The sequence below is a fragment of the Thamnophis elegans genome, chromosome 4 (assembly GCF_009769535.1).
Source record: "Thamnophis elegans isolate rThaEle1 chromosome 4, rThaEle1.pri, whole genome shotgun sequence".
Classification (NCBI taxonomy): Eukaryota; Metazoa; Chordata; class Lepidosauria; order Squamata; family Colubridae; genus Thamnophis; species Thamnophis elegans.
The window spans coordinates 29,161,706-29,176,297 of record NC_045544.1 but is presented as its reverse complement, the minus strand read 5'-3'; the positions used below and the strand labels follow the sequence as shown (position 1 = coordinate 29,176,297).

Sequence of the window (14,592 nt, the reverse complement as noted above, 5' to 3'; positions counted from 1 at the left end):
GTAAGTAACTTTCACAGAACATATCACAAAGCCTAGTTTAATGTAATACATAGAAGAGGAGATTGGAAAGCATTAGCTAGGAGGCTGGCACCTCTGTTTCCTCCCCCCCCCCCACTAGCTGGAGGGAATGTTTAGCAGCCAGAGTTAAAGATATTTCTATGAAGCTATGAATGTTCCATAGGCAAAATCAATATTTTGCATGGAAGTCCCCTTAAATATCCTCCCCTAAAATATCTAATCTGAAGGATGAGCAAAACTAAATCAAGACTAAAAAAAGTCCCATATTTATTGCAGCATGACAAAATAAGTGTGTTTAATGGCAAGGGGGATGCGGAGCTAGATGGATCAGTTCAAGCAACACAAAGCATAGGCAGGAAATTTAAAGGGCTATAGGGCATGATGTTGGATGGTACAGCTTGTAACAGCATTTCTAGGAAATGCTGGAGAAGTGACTGTTCTCTCTCCCATGCCAAAAGACCACACAGAACAAGGGAGAGACGTATGGGCAGAATTATAGTTGTTCTTTTCTAGCGTTAGTAATATCCTATTACGTATAGAGTGTTATGAAAATGTTCCAAGATGGAGCTTTCATACTTTTTGGCAGAGGGGGTGGGGCAGTTGCAGGTCCACAGAGAACTATTTCCATTGAGACATCATCTGACTCATTTCAATTAAGACTGCTTTCATTATTGGGAATTACCATGCCTTGCTCTTTTTTGTAAGGCATTTATTTGGTTTCACAAAACTATGCTCTACCAAATTTCCCATTTGCTTTTTGGCTTTTTTTTTTTTTGCATAATGCATAATTTTTTACAGTGAAATGGCACCTACACAGAGATCAATCTGGATCCTCGCCATTATAAAAGAGAATATAGGGTCATCTGTACAACATACTGGAGCTGTTTTGGTGTGCCATTTTTGAATTTAGCATCCTTCTACTCCTGCGTGCAACTTCAGGGGTTGGTGATGAAGGGAGTTGCTCGCTCATGCCACGTGGCTCATTCCTATCACATGAGGCTCTTTCACAGTCTTGCTGAGGGAGTAGGTCTCTTGAACATCCCACTGGATGCTGGAGATCACTCATGTTTTATCCAATTCTGGCAAGTCACGTAGAGGCAGCACTGGCCTCCTAAAATGCAATTGGTATTGTGGTCTGCCGGCGGCGTACAGAGCTGGTAGCAGATCACAGAGCAGGGAGGTTGGGGAGGAACATGGGCCAGTCCTGGAGTCTGAGGAAGGCTCGGACGAGGGCTCTGTGTCTGATGCAGAGAGGGAGCCAGAGCCATCTAGGAGTTATGTGCTATGTCCGGAGCCTCCAGAGTCGGACAGCAGTGAGGCAGAGGAACAGGCTCCCCCTGTTCCCAGTGTAGGTATGTGCAGAGCTGCCAGAAGGCAAGAACAGTTAAGACAGAAGGGACAACTCGGGAGTCAGGCTTGGAGGTGATTGACCCCCTCCCATAGGACGTAAAGGAGGAGCAAAGGTACGTGAGCCTTTGCAGGAAGCAACTTGGTTCATGCTGGTCAGTTTACCTTCTGAAGCTCTGTTTTGACTCTTTGCTCCGTGTGGCCTTGCCAAGCTAATTGCCAAATAAGTCTTTGGCAGCGTTTCAAGGAAGATAAAGGTGGGTGCTTATTAGCCTTATCCCGAAGGACTTTGGCAACCTACTGTAGGACTCTTTACAACTATTTGGGACTCATTACAGGCTGTGAATGAACATAATTCACAGCTTTTGAAATAAAGAGGGTTTTTGGAACTGTGTGCTTTTTACTGTATCAGGAAGTCTAGGTAAGAACAATTGGCAGGTCACCAGTTCTAGTGATGTCTCAATCACTGTTGGATGCTTTTGTTTCTTGTATCCTGCAGCTTAGCTGGATAAATCAAAGAACCTGGCCTATTTTAATGCAGATTTCTAAACTGTTAATTCACATATAAATGAATAATCTACCTGCTTGCTTATCTGTTCAATATGCCACTCAGCTCACAGAACTGTGATTCTGGTCAGCATACAATAAAAACATTTAAAAAACCAATAAATTAAACAATTGTAAAATATAAAGGTTACTATTATTAAAAAAACCTAAAAAGGGTAGGGACAGCATGGATGTTGCACACAAGGCAGCCCAACTCATTAAAGCCCTATTTCCACAAGACCCCCAAGCCTGTTGTTTTTACTAAATTTTAAGGGTTGAAGGATGTCAAAGAAGGAGCCAGGCTCACCTGGAATTGGGTGGTGATGGTGGATGATGTCCCACAGGGTGGGAACGTATATCCAGACAGGTCCCACCAGAAACAGCATCCGCAATGTAGACAGTGCAGCACCGCAATGCAAACCGTGCCTCTTTCGTGTATCAATGTTGCTCACATGTAATGAATAATTAGTTTTGATACTGAGCCTGCTATATAGCAGATTTTAACACCACAAGTTTTAACCCTTGGATGCTTCAGTTCATGGCCTCCATCTCACCACTCCTCCAAGTCTGTTAGCCAAGAGTCTTTGGCACTGGTATGAAAATCTGTTGTGGCCCGACAGTGGCCAGCGGAGCTGGCAGCATAGTTGAACAGTAAGGGGGTTGGGGAGGAATATGGGCCAGTCCTGGATGCTGGAGAAGGCTTGGACGAGAGCTCTGCGTCAGAGGCAGAGATGGGGTCCAAGACCCAGGGCCCATTTGGCAGTTCTCAGCTGCCTCACAGCAGTGAGGCAGAGGAACAACTGGAGCCTGTTCTCAGTGTGCGCATGTGCAGAGCTGCCAGAAGAAAAGAACAGCTCAGAAATCAGGGTGGACTTGGGAGTAAAGCCACAGGTGGATAGTGAATGGCTCCTCCCATAGAAAATAAAAGAGGAGTGAAAGGGAAGTGGGCTTTTGCAGGAAAGAAAAGCAAAAGGGGAGTGGGATTTTGTTCATTCGTTCGTTCATTTCAGGAGTGTGAAGATCTTCTGTGAATCTCAGAGACTCTGCACCAAGTCTTTCCTTGCACTGCACTGCGTTTGGAAAATATTTACATGGCAGCTTTCCAAGCTAGATAAGGTTTGTGGTCATAAATTCACCTTTGAAAGATTGTTTACCAGGCCTTTGCTGAATGTGAATGAGAGGAATTCACATTTGTTTAATAAAAGGGGTTTTGCTGGGACCAGGAATCTGTTTCATGCTTTTTGGGGAAGTCTAGGTCAGTACAAAATCCCAACACGTTGCCTTGTGGACAATTTAGGGTTATTCAGTAACAGTGGTAGAGAAAGTCAGGGGATAAAATCTTCCCTGCTCTTAAGGGAAGCTCTTAAGATCCTCTCTGTTCATATTGTCTTTCCTCCATGAGCATTACAGCTTGGTTTACAAGAGAGGTTGGATACCTGGTCTTTTTCTTTTCAGGGCTAAGTTTTGAAATATTTGCTCCCCTCCCCCCTTTTATCGTTCCTCTTTTGATTTATTAATCTGGGTTTAATTATTAACTTTTTCACAGAGGCAATTCCATCTTTTCCCTAATAACTTCTATTTTTATGACATTTCTTTCAGCAGTATCATTTCACATTTCCTTTAATTACACTTATCCACCATTAAAGCCCTCATCTGTCCTTTTGATATATAATTAATGAACTAATTAATTTTACTTAATTTATGGTTTTGTCACATATATACTTTGATCTCATTCTTCTATTTGTGTTTGCATTTTGATGCATAGTTTTTTTCTTCAAATGTTTTAATTCTATTCATTTCCATTAATTTCATCCTCTGCATTTTTAACACAGGTGTGCACACATTATCAATCTTTCTTAATCTTTTCAATGCACTTTAAAATTCTTCCACATTCAAAATAATAATCCTATTGAGTTAGGCTTAAAGGCTAACAAATTATTGCATAAAGTTAGTTGTTAAGATTGTTAAGTCTAAATGTTGTACTGCACTGCAACATACATACATACATACATACATACATACATACATACATACATACATACATTTCATTTCAACTACAATGTCTCCTTTTAATGGCTTGTTAGGTTGCCTAATGTTTTCCTAGTTACAACACTGCATGTAAAATGTAGGGTTTTGGCTCTGGTATTTTTTCTTAATCGTTTAACTGTTCTTTTCTTTACACTTTTCCTTCATTGCTATCCCTTAAATTCTAAGTATATTGTCAGGTGGATCCACTGTTTTTGTACAACACTGATTTACATACCACATAAAAATAAATAACACTATTATTATTAATATTTTTATTTTAAAAAAATATAAATAGAAAGAGCAACATATTCAATAACCATATAAACAGTGTATATTCTGGTTACAATTATTTTGAGAAATCATAGTAATAATAGTAATAATCTCTAGTAGTAATCTCATAATGACAGTGCTTTTCCCTCATAATACTAATACATAACAATTATTAATACTAACCAAAATTAATAAGTTACAATAAAGAACCCTAATCATTCTCTTGTAATTTTAGAAGTTCTAATTTCTGTTTCTCTTATTTAACCATCAATAGAATAGATCCCATATATCAAAATATTCAGTGTCTTCCTTTTCTTTAATTTCAAGTGTTAGTTTATTCATTTCTGCACATTCTAAGATTTTTGTTATTATCTTTTTTTCTGTAGGGATCTCCTCACCCTTCCAGTGTTGTGCAAACCCAATTCTGGCCTCTGTTAACACATGTACTACTATTAAATATACATTCCTTTTACTCTATTTTTCTGGTATAATGCTCCTCAGAAATATTTCTGGCTTTAAATCTATATGTTCCTTTATAATTTCTTCTATCCAGCACATGTATTTTATTCCAATAGCACATGTGGTAATATGAGTCCAGGATTTGGTTGTACTTCCAACACTTGGCAAACATATTCTTAAACATTCTAGCTAATCTTGCTGGAGGGAAGTGCCATCTATAAAACATTTTGTATAGGTTTTCTTTATATGGAGTGGGCATTGTCAATTTACAGTTTTTCTATACCACAACTTTTGCCATTTGTTCAATTCTATAGAATACTATAGTTTTTAGCCCATGCTATCATGATTTCTTTTACTTGCTCCTCTTACATTCTAATAGTCAATAGATAATTATAGAATTTTTAAATTAGTTTCTCCACTGGTCCCATTAAGATTTGATTCAAGTCTAATGGTTCTTTATAAAAACCATGTTTTGGCATCTTTATAATATCTAGATTGTATCTGTACATGCAGCCACCAAGAACACTATTATTATTAAGCAATATTATATTAGTATTCCTGATCAATACTCCTATGTTTTTGGATGACAATCATTAGTGTATTTAACCAAGTAAACAGAATGCAATAAAACAAAAAGATACATGCAATTAGAAAAAAAATAGAATCCAGGTATTATTTCCTAAAACATTTATTTCCTAAAACAAATATGTTTGCACAATCCCAGCCTTCCTCATTCTATCCCACCTGCAATATTCCAACTGAACAGTAAAAATAATCAAGAGTTTTATACTACAAGTGAAATTATTACCAAATAAACAAATAAACAAAATGTGTATAGTCACCAAAAGATTTTCAGTACATCTCATTTTCAACTTCTATACATTTTAATTGCATATGGAGGAACTGATTCCAGACACTGCCCTGATTTTTCTGTAGGGGCCTCAATTCTCACATTCATAATTGTACATCTAACACACTTCTGACAAGTCAACATATTTTACAACTCACTGTGTGTGTGAAAATCAAAGATTACATATTTCAGTTGCACATGCACAAACGCAATCAATATGCATTTTAAAAAACCTATTACAACCGAAATTTGAAAACTCCAGGTTTTTTTTTCCACAGGAAAAGTTGAAAGAATGAAAAACACATGTATACTTAACATTTCCTGACATAAACCAGATTTGAACCACTGACCTTCAAACCTCTTTCTCAAAGACTAGAAGGAGCAACGCTTGGTTACTTTCTAAGCTACTCACTAGCAAAGGACTCCATAAATTGCTGATTGAATTAAGCAGACATTTGTTGCTTTGCTGTATCAGAGAAGCAACATGGTAGCAAACGAAGACCCAAGGTTGCCATTTTAAAACTGGGTTTAATGTTATTATGCTTTCCTCTCATGCAGCTATTAGCACTACAGTTTTACACATCGGGGAAACTTTTCATATCTTAGGTTTGCAAATACTCATACAAAAAAGAAACCAGGAAAAAAAGTTATTCTTTTTTTTAAAAAACCCCACAGGTTCAGACTATGCAAAAATAAAACAAAATCTTCTTTTCCATCTGGTTTTTAAATAGTTTATCAACACCATAAATAAAGCAAGTTGTTCAACCTGACTTGAAATTGTTTATATCTCCTAATCTCAAAACAATGCTCTAAAATTTCTATCTCAATGAAAATCTTGACATTGACCATAAATGGGAGAAAAATCATTTGAAACAAAACCTAAAATTTACTAAGTCAGAAAGATAAATAAAAAGGCTACTCTAAGAAATAAAAACATGCAGTAATTCATGGGTTTCTGATCTTCAGGACTGTTGTTTTCATTTGTCAACTCACATACTGCTGAGACCTAAAACTTTAATTAGTTTTCTAAAACTAATATTTACCATTTTTCATGACAGAGAACAATAAGCAGGATGCAAAATACATTAACAGCATTGTTAGTATCAGTGCACCATTGAACAGTAGCCTCAGTGTGTTTCAGTATACTGCATATACCTCCAAGTTGGGCAGATGCTGGAAACGGTATTGTTTAATTCTTTATAAGTAATTTATATGGCCACTCATCTCAATGGAGTGAGACTCTGGGTGGCACACAACTCAACAATTAAAAACAATAGCCCATGATGCTGGAGGAAAATGATACATTCCAAAACTAAAAACAGACAACAAACCAGTATGTCGGTTTGCAAGCAGTTAGAACAGACGCTCAAACTTTGTGAACAACTACCATTTCTTCCTTACTTTAATATAAAAGTTGTCCCATCCTATAGCCAGATGAATATCTACCATTGATTTGATTGCCTTGTTTACAGTTCCTTGGTCTGGCATTAATATCTAAATGGCACTCATTTATTTATTTAATACATCTATTTATCACCTTGGGATGTCTTTGTCAGCATATTAGATCTACGCTTTTCCATCCCCTTTCTGTTCCTTTCCCATTTCCCTGCTATCCTTATTTTCATTTGTATTTTACATTATGATAAACTTAAAAATGTTTTAAAGAGATCAAGGAAGCCCACACACTATTGTCTTCTGTTTTCCATTCCATAACAAAACTCTACAAGGAAAGTAAGCAGAGAGAGAAAAACTTAAAAGTTACCTAGTTTATAAAAGAAGGGCACACTATCTCAACCTTTCTAAGCCTAGTGACTTTGTTTGTGTCAAACTACAACTTCATCCATTCCTGGCCACCAGCCATGCTGACTGGGGATGTTCGGACTGCAGTTCAATACATTTTTTTTAAAAAAAGTACTCAGACTGCTGCAAGCATAGTGATAAAAAAATTAATTGCGGTAGACATTCAAATAAATCAAAAAGTCTTATTGGACCAGATAAGACCTTTCAAAAATATGTAGAATTCTAGGCACTAGAAAAAGAATGTCATTTACCACTGAAACTTGAAATGTGTTTATTCATCTAATAAATTAAACACTTTGTTTTGATTTTGCCTGTTTTTAAAATACAGTACTTCCACATTCTATCATCATGCTTAAGTATATAGGGAAAATAACTGGTAAAGTATGTTTTTTTTCCCAATCTGATGAGATTTGATGTTCTTCAATCTAGACTTTTTTGTGAACTTACATTTGGCCTAAAAAAATAGTACCGTATTTTTTTTAAAACTACACTGCAACATTTTTCAAACTAGAATTATAAGAAATACACCACATTTTAAAAGAAAATTACTTGATTACTGACCCAAAAACTGATTGTATCACTGTATTTGTTTAGTCAAGTTTTCCTTGATTGTAGATTCTTCTAATGTTATTGGAATATCTTATTCATATGATATATGAAATAAACAAATAAATTAGTCTAATTTATAAACTCTGAGCAAACATTTTTTATTTCACTAAGACAGCTTCAATTCTAGAAAGTGCAGGTTTGAATCATTCACTATTTTATAAAAACAAATGCTCCTGTAAATTATAATTATAATTCTTATAAAATGTAGTAACCATTATTGTAAATCTAAAGCTTCTAATCTTCCATGTAGATAGGCTAGTTAGTACAAACATCAAAGCCAAATAAGATACTGAAAGTGCTTTTGCACTGTTATCAAAATAGTTAAATATTGTACTTAAGGTTTAAATGCTCACCCCAAATTCAGGATAAAATGGAGCCCTTTCATTCTACACTATTTTGACCTGATATTCCGCAATTGGTATGTTTTCTTCAAAAATCCTCGACATTCTCTAATCACACATTAGCTAATTAAAAAGAAAGCAAAGGTCTAATTCCTGGCTGGAGCTAATTGGGGGAAGATGGAAATTACAGAAGAGTCAGTTAAGCACATGTTCAGAGACTGGGAACCATTTTGAACGCAAAGAAAAGATTTCTGCCTGGCTAGTAAGAACGTTTACTGGTTTAATTTTTTGTTGTTTTTATCAAGGGGGGGGGGAGTTAATCGTTCATGGATTATAAGTAACTGTGTTCTGGTGGATCCAGTGTGAGCTGTGCTTTAGGATTGCAAATACAGAAACTGTTGCATTGTGGAGTTCTTCCAATTCAAGTGTACATTAGGAATACTGGTGTGCCATTCTAGTGCAAGACTGCAATTTTTTAAAAAAATGTTGTTTGCTTGCTCTGCAAAATACATTTCTGCCAGAGAAATGTATTATTGTTGTTGTTATTGTATTGTCCATGAGTTTGGAATGTGTTCATTCATTGTGGTTGTTTGTTTCATTGTCAGGCTTGTTTCTTTTGCTGTTTATTCAGGAAAACCAGGATACAAAAAACATGCATAAATGGCTTTTATATCACTATTTGCTAAGGCTACTTTAAAGATGGTTTAATCCTTTTTTTTAAAAAAGTCCATCTTCTTCACCACTTTGTCTGTTTGCTGAAAGGAAGATAGTATTTTGCACAGGTTGCCACCCCATATTATTTTGTGGTGATGATGGAAAATTAGCGAGGGTCTTTCAACCTCCCCTTGTCCACAATGACAAAATAATTGAAGCATTTTATTCTTTAAAAAAAAAAGAATGTAGAAGTTGCTTTCTGTTTTCTCTCATCAAAAAGTTGAACAGCTGGCAAGAACATTCCAAATGGGGTTAGTTTGTTCCAAATGAAACATTTTGTTTTTTATTTATTTATTAAACTTATATGGCCGACCACGGCCAAGGAGGTGGCTTTGGGTGGTGTACAATAAAACAAACAAAAGCATATTGTAAAACCACTTAAATAAATAACCACAAATAAAAGCAACTATTATTTGGAACTAATTACGAAGACCACAATTCTCTTGTTATGGTGAGATAAATTGCTTTGTTTCATACTTGCCTTTCCTGAATGAAGAATCCAGTCAGAAGAGAGCATGCAAAGATCTTTATTCTCAGTAGCTAGCAAAGCAACACTATATAAGTATCTGCTGTTGATGGTCTTTGGTTCTATCCCATCTCAAATATGAACTGATAGCACCAATCACCTGTGCGCTGTGATGCACACAAAAGCCAGAAACATGTGTTATATGTATAGTTAGTCTTTGCTGGATAATCTATAACATCTAAATTTTATCTAAATTTATTCTATGTCACAACTGTAAATCAGAATGAATGAAACATTTAAATAATCATGCTGCCTAATCATTTAGCAACATATTTAACTTTACTATCTTTGACCTTCAGAAAACAAACATCAACAGAAAGGACAAACAAAAATAACAGGACATTGTTAAGATCCTTCTGAGTGAAATACAACCCAAATCACTGACTAACTAGGATTGCAAATGGTTACAAAGCATCTTTAAAAAATATAATGTAATTATGCAGGCAAATAACTTGGTTTGAGCGTTGATCTTTTTAAAAAAAAAAAATACACCACCCAATGTTTTGCATTTTTGTGTTTCATAAAAAAGCAAATGACGGGACCCAAAGGCTACTGTTCAAATGTATTTATCTGTATTTATCAGATTTTGGTCTGATAGAAAAGGCATTGCCAATTTCCCCCACAAAAGCTACATGTAGGTGGGAATGTCAGTGCCCCCTCCCCCAATTCTCCATACACGCACAGAGTCAGGCACATTCTGAACAAAATTCACTAATCACAAAGGTACCAGAGCAGGAAACATTTCTCCATCTGCCTCCCTCCCCCATCCCCCACCCTAAATGCACATATTTGAAAGAAGGGCAGTGATTTGGCCGGGGTTTCACTCTCCCCCTGCCCTTCCCTCTCCTTTGAACTATCTTATTGAGTTCTGCAGCTTAAGCCTTGGCTGAAAAAGAAGGCAAGATATTCTTTTCTCCTCTCGGAGAGAATGTGCTAGGATTTCAAGATAAACATCCATTAAGGTAGGCGAGTGTCTTGCATCCTGTGTTATGAATTCAATTACCAGCTATTTCAGCCAGATTTGTTCGGAATGTCAAAATAGGATTTCTGATCCCTGAATCAGCCTCTGATTCAACCCCTCGCCAAGACTTGGGGGGAAAAAGGGGAAGTCGTGTGATCCAAGGCCCTGAAAGGAAAAGAGCAGGTTTTCTTTCCTTCTTTTTTTGGGGGGGGGGGGGGAGTGAAGGGAGAGGGCATTTCATAAACTTCTGGCCAGAAAAAGAAACAAAGGCCTGGTATTAGCACAGCTCTGGGCTATTTGTGACTTGGGCTGGTATAATGGGGCGGCAAATTAATCTGACCAAGAGGCCCACTTCAATCTTTCAAATGCATCCATCTTTTAAACACATGAAACTGCATCTTCTCCAGGCCACAGCCAGAGTAATTATTCAGGCATTTTATCTAACCCCAGTGCTACAATCAAAGACTTCAGTTGGGACATCAATTCATCATTTCCAAACAAAACGGCCTCTTTGCTTTTGAATCACCTCAACTTGTGCTGCCATTTAAAAAAAAAAAGAGAACACATACACACACAGAGAGACATATACACCACAACCACCTCTCATCCCCCTCCCATCCCATATACGCTTCAAAGGCTTCTTGAATAAATAGTAGTATCTGATAGCTCAGATAACCAGAAGGACATGTGACCCAAAAGATTTTTCTCCAAGGCTGTGTGTTCGGGGTGCAGAGATAAGCATTTGTTTTCATCAGCGGTTTGGTTAAAACTGTTTTGTGGCTTTTCACAGAGCATGTTTTATTTGAACTTATGTGACAAAATAAATATTAAGAAGAAAGGAGAGGGATAACATTAATATTCACCAACATAGTCTTCCTGTCAAAGTTATCTTTTGATTTTAAGACAATCAAATAATTTTTTTCCTGAAACTAAAAGGGATTTCAAAGGATAATTTGCTGTATTATGCCGGCACTGATAAACTTAATATTCCCTAAATAAAGGGCAATCCTAAATTTCTGTGATTACTTACACTTCACACAATGCTAAGTTGAATTTAGATTTAAACAAACATAGGGCAGACTTGTGATTAACGTAAGTCCCGATAATTCCAGTGGATTTATTCTAAGCATGACAGTATCGGATTCAAGCCTTTAATTTGCAAAATGTTTTACAGTAGTTGGCAGAAATAACTAACAATAGCTCTGTGCTTCACCATCCCAGTGTTATATAAACTTCCGGCCATCCTATACAGTTACTTGATAGACAATTATTTCACATTATTCACAGTAAACCAAGTACCAGGCAAAATACATTCACTGCAAAGACAGTGCCTGACAAGATATCTTGGAATTGTTTTTCCAAGACCTGACTGAAAAGGATGTTTCAAATGCTATTCATTATGACCCAACGAAAAACTAAATTTCTCACAATTACCTGCAAAAAACACAGGGCTTAAGCTGAACTATTATTTTTAAAAAGTCTACTACTTATTTTACAAGCATTTGTTATCCCATTAATCACATGATAAATTAGGGCTTCATAAAAAAACCAATTAACTGACAAACAGGAATTACCACCACAGTTTTAATATGTAGGAAAACCGTGAGTTATAAAATATAACTTCCCTGGTTTGATCAAGAAAAATTTGCAGTTGGAGCTCAAAACTTGAATGAGTAAGAAAAAAAAAGATTAAATGGACACCATGGACAATGTTCATTTTAGTGCTTGCATCCCTTATTTAGGGATGGTTTTTTTTTCAGATTTGAAGTTTTTACAGTGTCAATTAAGGTAAATAAAAAACTACAGAAGAACAGGTTTTATAATGGACTGTCTTTACTGTTATTTAAATGTATGCTTCCATTGGACACATGGTAGCTGCAGTTCAGCATAAACCTCCTCTGTGCAACGAGACGAGGAGAGTCTCTTAGAAGCAGTGCACAGAACTGCAATGCGTTGCAATCAGGAGAAAAAAAGATATTAGCTGAAGGAAAACCTCAGGATGTGTTCACAAAAGGACTCCACCTTTCTTCAGCAGCAGCTTCTCATCTGTAGGAACATAGTTTGGCAGATGAGCTAATTTATGTCTGACTCAGCTGAGGTGTAACTGAAATTGCCTGTTCCTCCCCCAGCTCACCCCCCCCTTGTTTTTGTACTAAAGCTAGTAGAGGTGAGGAATTGCTCATTTCCTCACTGAACACATTTTTGGCCTCAGCCCTCTTCCTGATTCCCAAGTTTAAATTGCCTTGCAAACCTTGGTGGGGTCTTAAGTGTGAAATTGAGAGGTGTTCTGCTTGCTTCCTCCTTCTCTTGTCAGGCAGAAGACAAACAGGCAGGCAAACTGCTAGGCAGCCTAGCTTTATTTCATGTCTTGCTCTTTTGTATGCAAGTGAAGATTAGGGGGTGGAGCAGGGAGCATGATTACTTCAGTTGGAGTATAGGTGGAAATGGCGTGGAACTGTTTCTTCTACAAAAAGCAGAGGTTTGCCTGGTGGTCAGGACACATTATTGTTTTGTTTCAATTTTTTTGGGTCTAGGATGGCGATGAGGGAATTTTTATTGCTGCAGGATCTGTAGTAGCTTGCAATTGCTTGGGTAGGGCATGGTTTGAGCTGTATTTTTTTTTTGCAGCCTCTGGTTGGTCAGTTAAAAGTTGCTTAGAATGTGGAAAACACAATAAGCCAATCAGCAGGTTCATTTCAATTTGTTTTGAAGTGGGGGGGGGGAGAGTGGAAATAGAACTATGAGGAAATGCCTTAGGCACTAAAGTTTTTATGTAAATGGGGAAAACACTTCAACCAGCCTAAAAAAGGGGAAAAATTGAGAGTCTCTGTAATGGAAAAGTAGTAAACATGGCAAGGAGCCTTACTGGATGTTAGCAACCTGAATAATACTGCATGAAAACAAAAAAAGAGGGCAAGTTAAACTAACCATCATTATCTGAACATAATGTCATGTAAACCCTGCTTAATATGGTTTATTCAACAGATTCCATGGCATAGACCTGGATCAAAAATGCAGGTCCAAACAAACTTGGAAAAGAGCTTTACACAAACCAACCTATCATGTTCCCAAACAAATTTCTTTAGTCTATCGTCAAATAAACACTTTATCCACAAGTTCAATCTGATCAATTAGGATTGCAGACAAAACAAATGATGGCAATAACCAAAGACATAACACGAAGTATAAAACTTTTCACCCTAAATAATTTTATACAATTTCCACCAATTATAATGTATTTCAAGGATTGATCAAATCACTCAATCTACAAGACAGAAATCAGTTGTAGATTATTTTGGTTAGCAGGCCACTCCTTATTTATTTCAATTGCTCAACATACTACAGGACAAAACAGAAGGATGTAAATTATATGGGCTTAAGAATATTCACTTCTGACTTTAGTTAAAAAGATCATAATCAGAAAAAAAAAACAGACAACATTGGGTTGTTGCTCTATGAGGGTGATTGGTGATCTGCAAATATGACAAAAACAAACAAATAATGAGTTGAATAAAAGTGGTCAATAAAATCATTATTGAATGGCCTTTAAATGCTTCATTGGCTTCAATGAATTTCCTAGTAAAATTCATACAATCCAGAAAGCACATTATCTACTGCTGTCATGCCAGGCACAATCTAAAACCCAAGTCCTACTTCAAGAAAAAAGGAAGGACAAAAGATATGGGCAGTTGGCCGAAAGCAACAAGACATACAAAAAGAAATATTCAAAAAGCAGTGAATGTAGGCTGGGAGAAATCTGGAGGGTGTGTATGGTCATTTCCTTTTGTGACAAACTTGGGATGGGATGCAATCTGGGTGACTGCACCAAAGAAACCTTTTTGGGACTGGCTCCCTGAATGCTGTAGGCTACAATGCAGGCACGATTAAAATAACTCTAAATGCCTTCATTAATGTCAAAATGAATACTGAAGAGCTAATATTCATTTAATCTCAACTAAGCGGGAGTGATGGCTTAGCGGTTAAAGGCGCTGAACTTGTCAACTGGAAAGCTGACAGCCTGGGTTGAGACTGAAGCTCTGTGCAATGGGGTGAGCTCCCATTACTGCTCCTGCCCACCTAGCAGTTCAAAAGCATTCAAATGCAAGTAGATAAATAGGTACTA

The 14,592-nt window shown here is 36.8% G+C and overlaps 1 protein-coding gene across 3 annotated transcripts in view; it reads right to left on the bottom strand.

The window, feature by feature from the left end:
- The window catches only part of LIN28B (lin-28 homolog B), a 97,155-nt gene that overhangs the window by 43,479 nt on the left and 39,084 nt on the right, over positions 1-14,592 (bottom strand). The gene's annotated exons all lie outside the window — the stretch shown is intronic.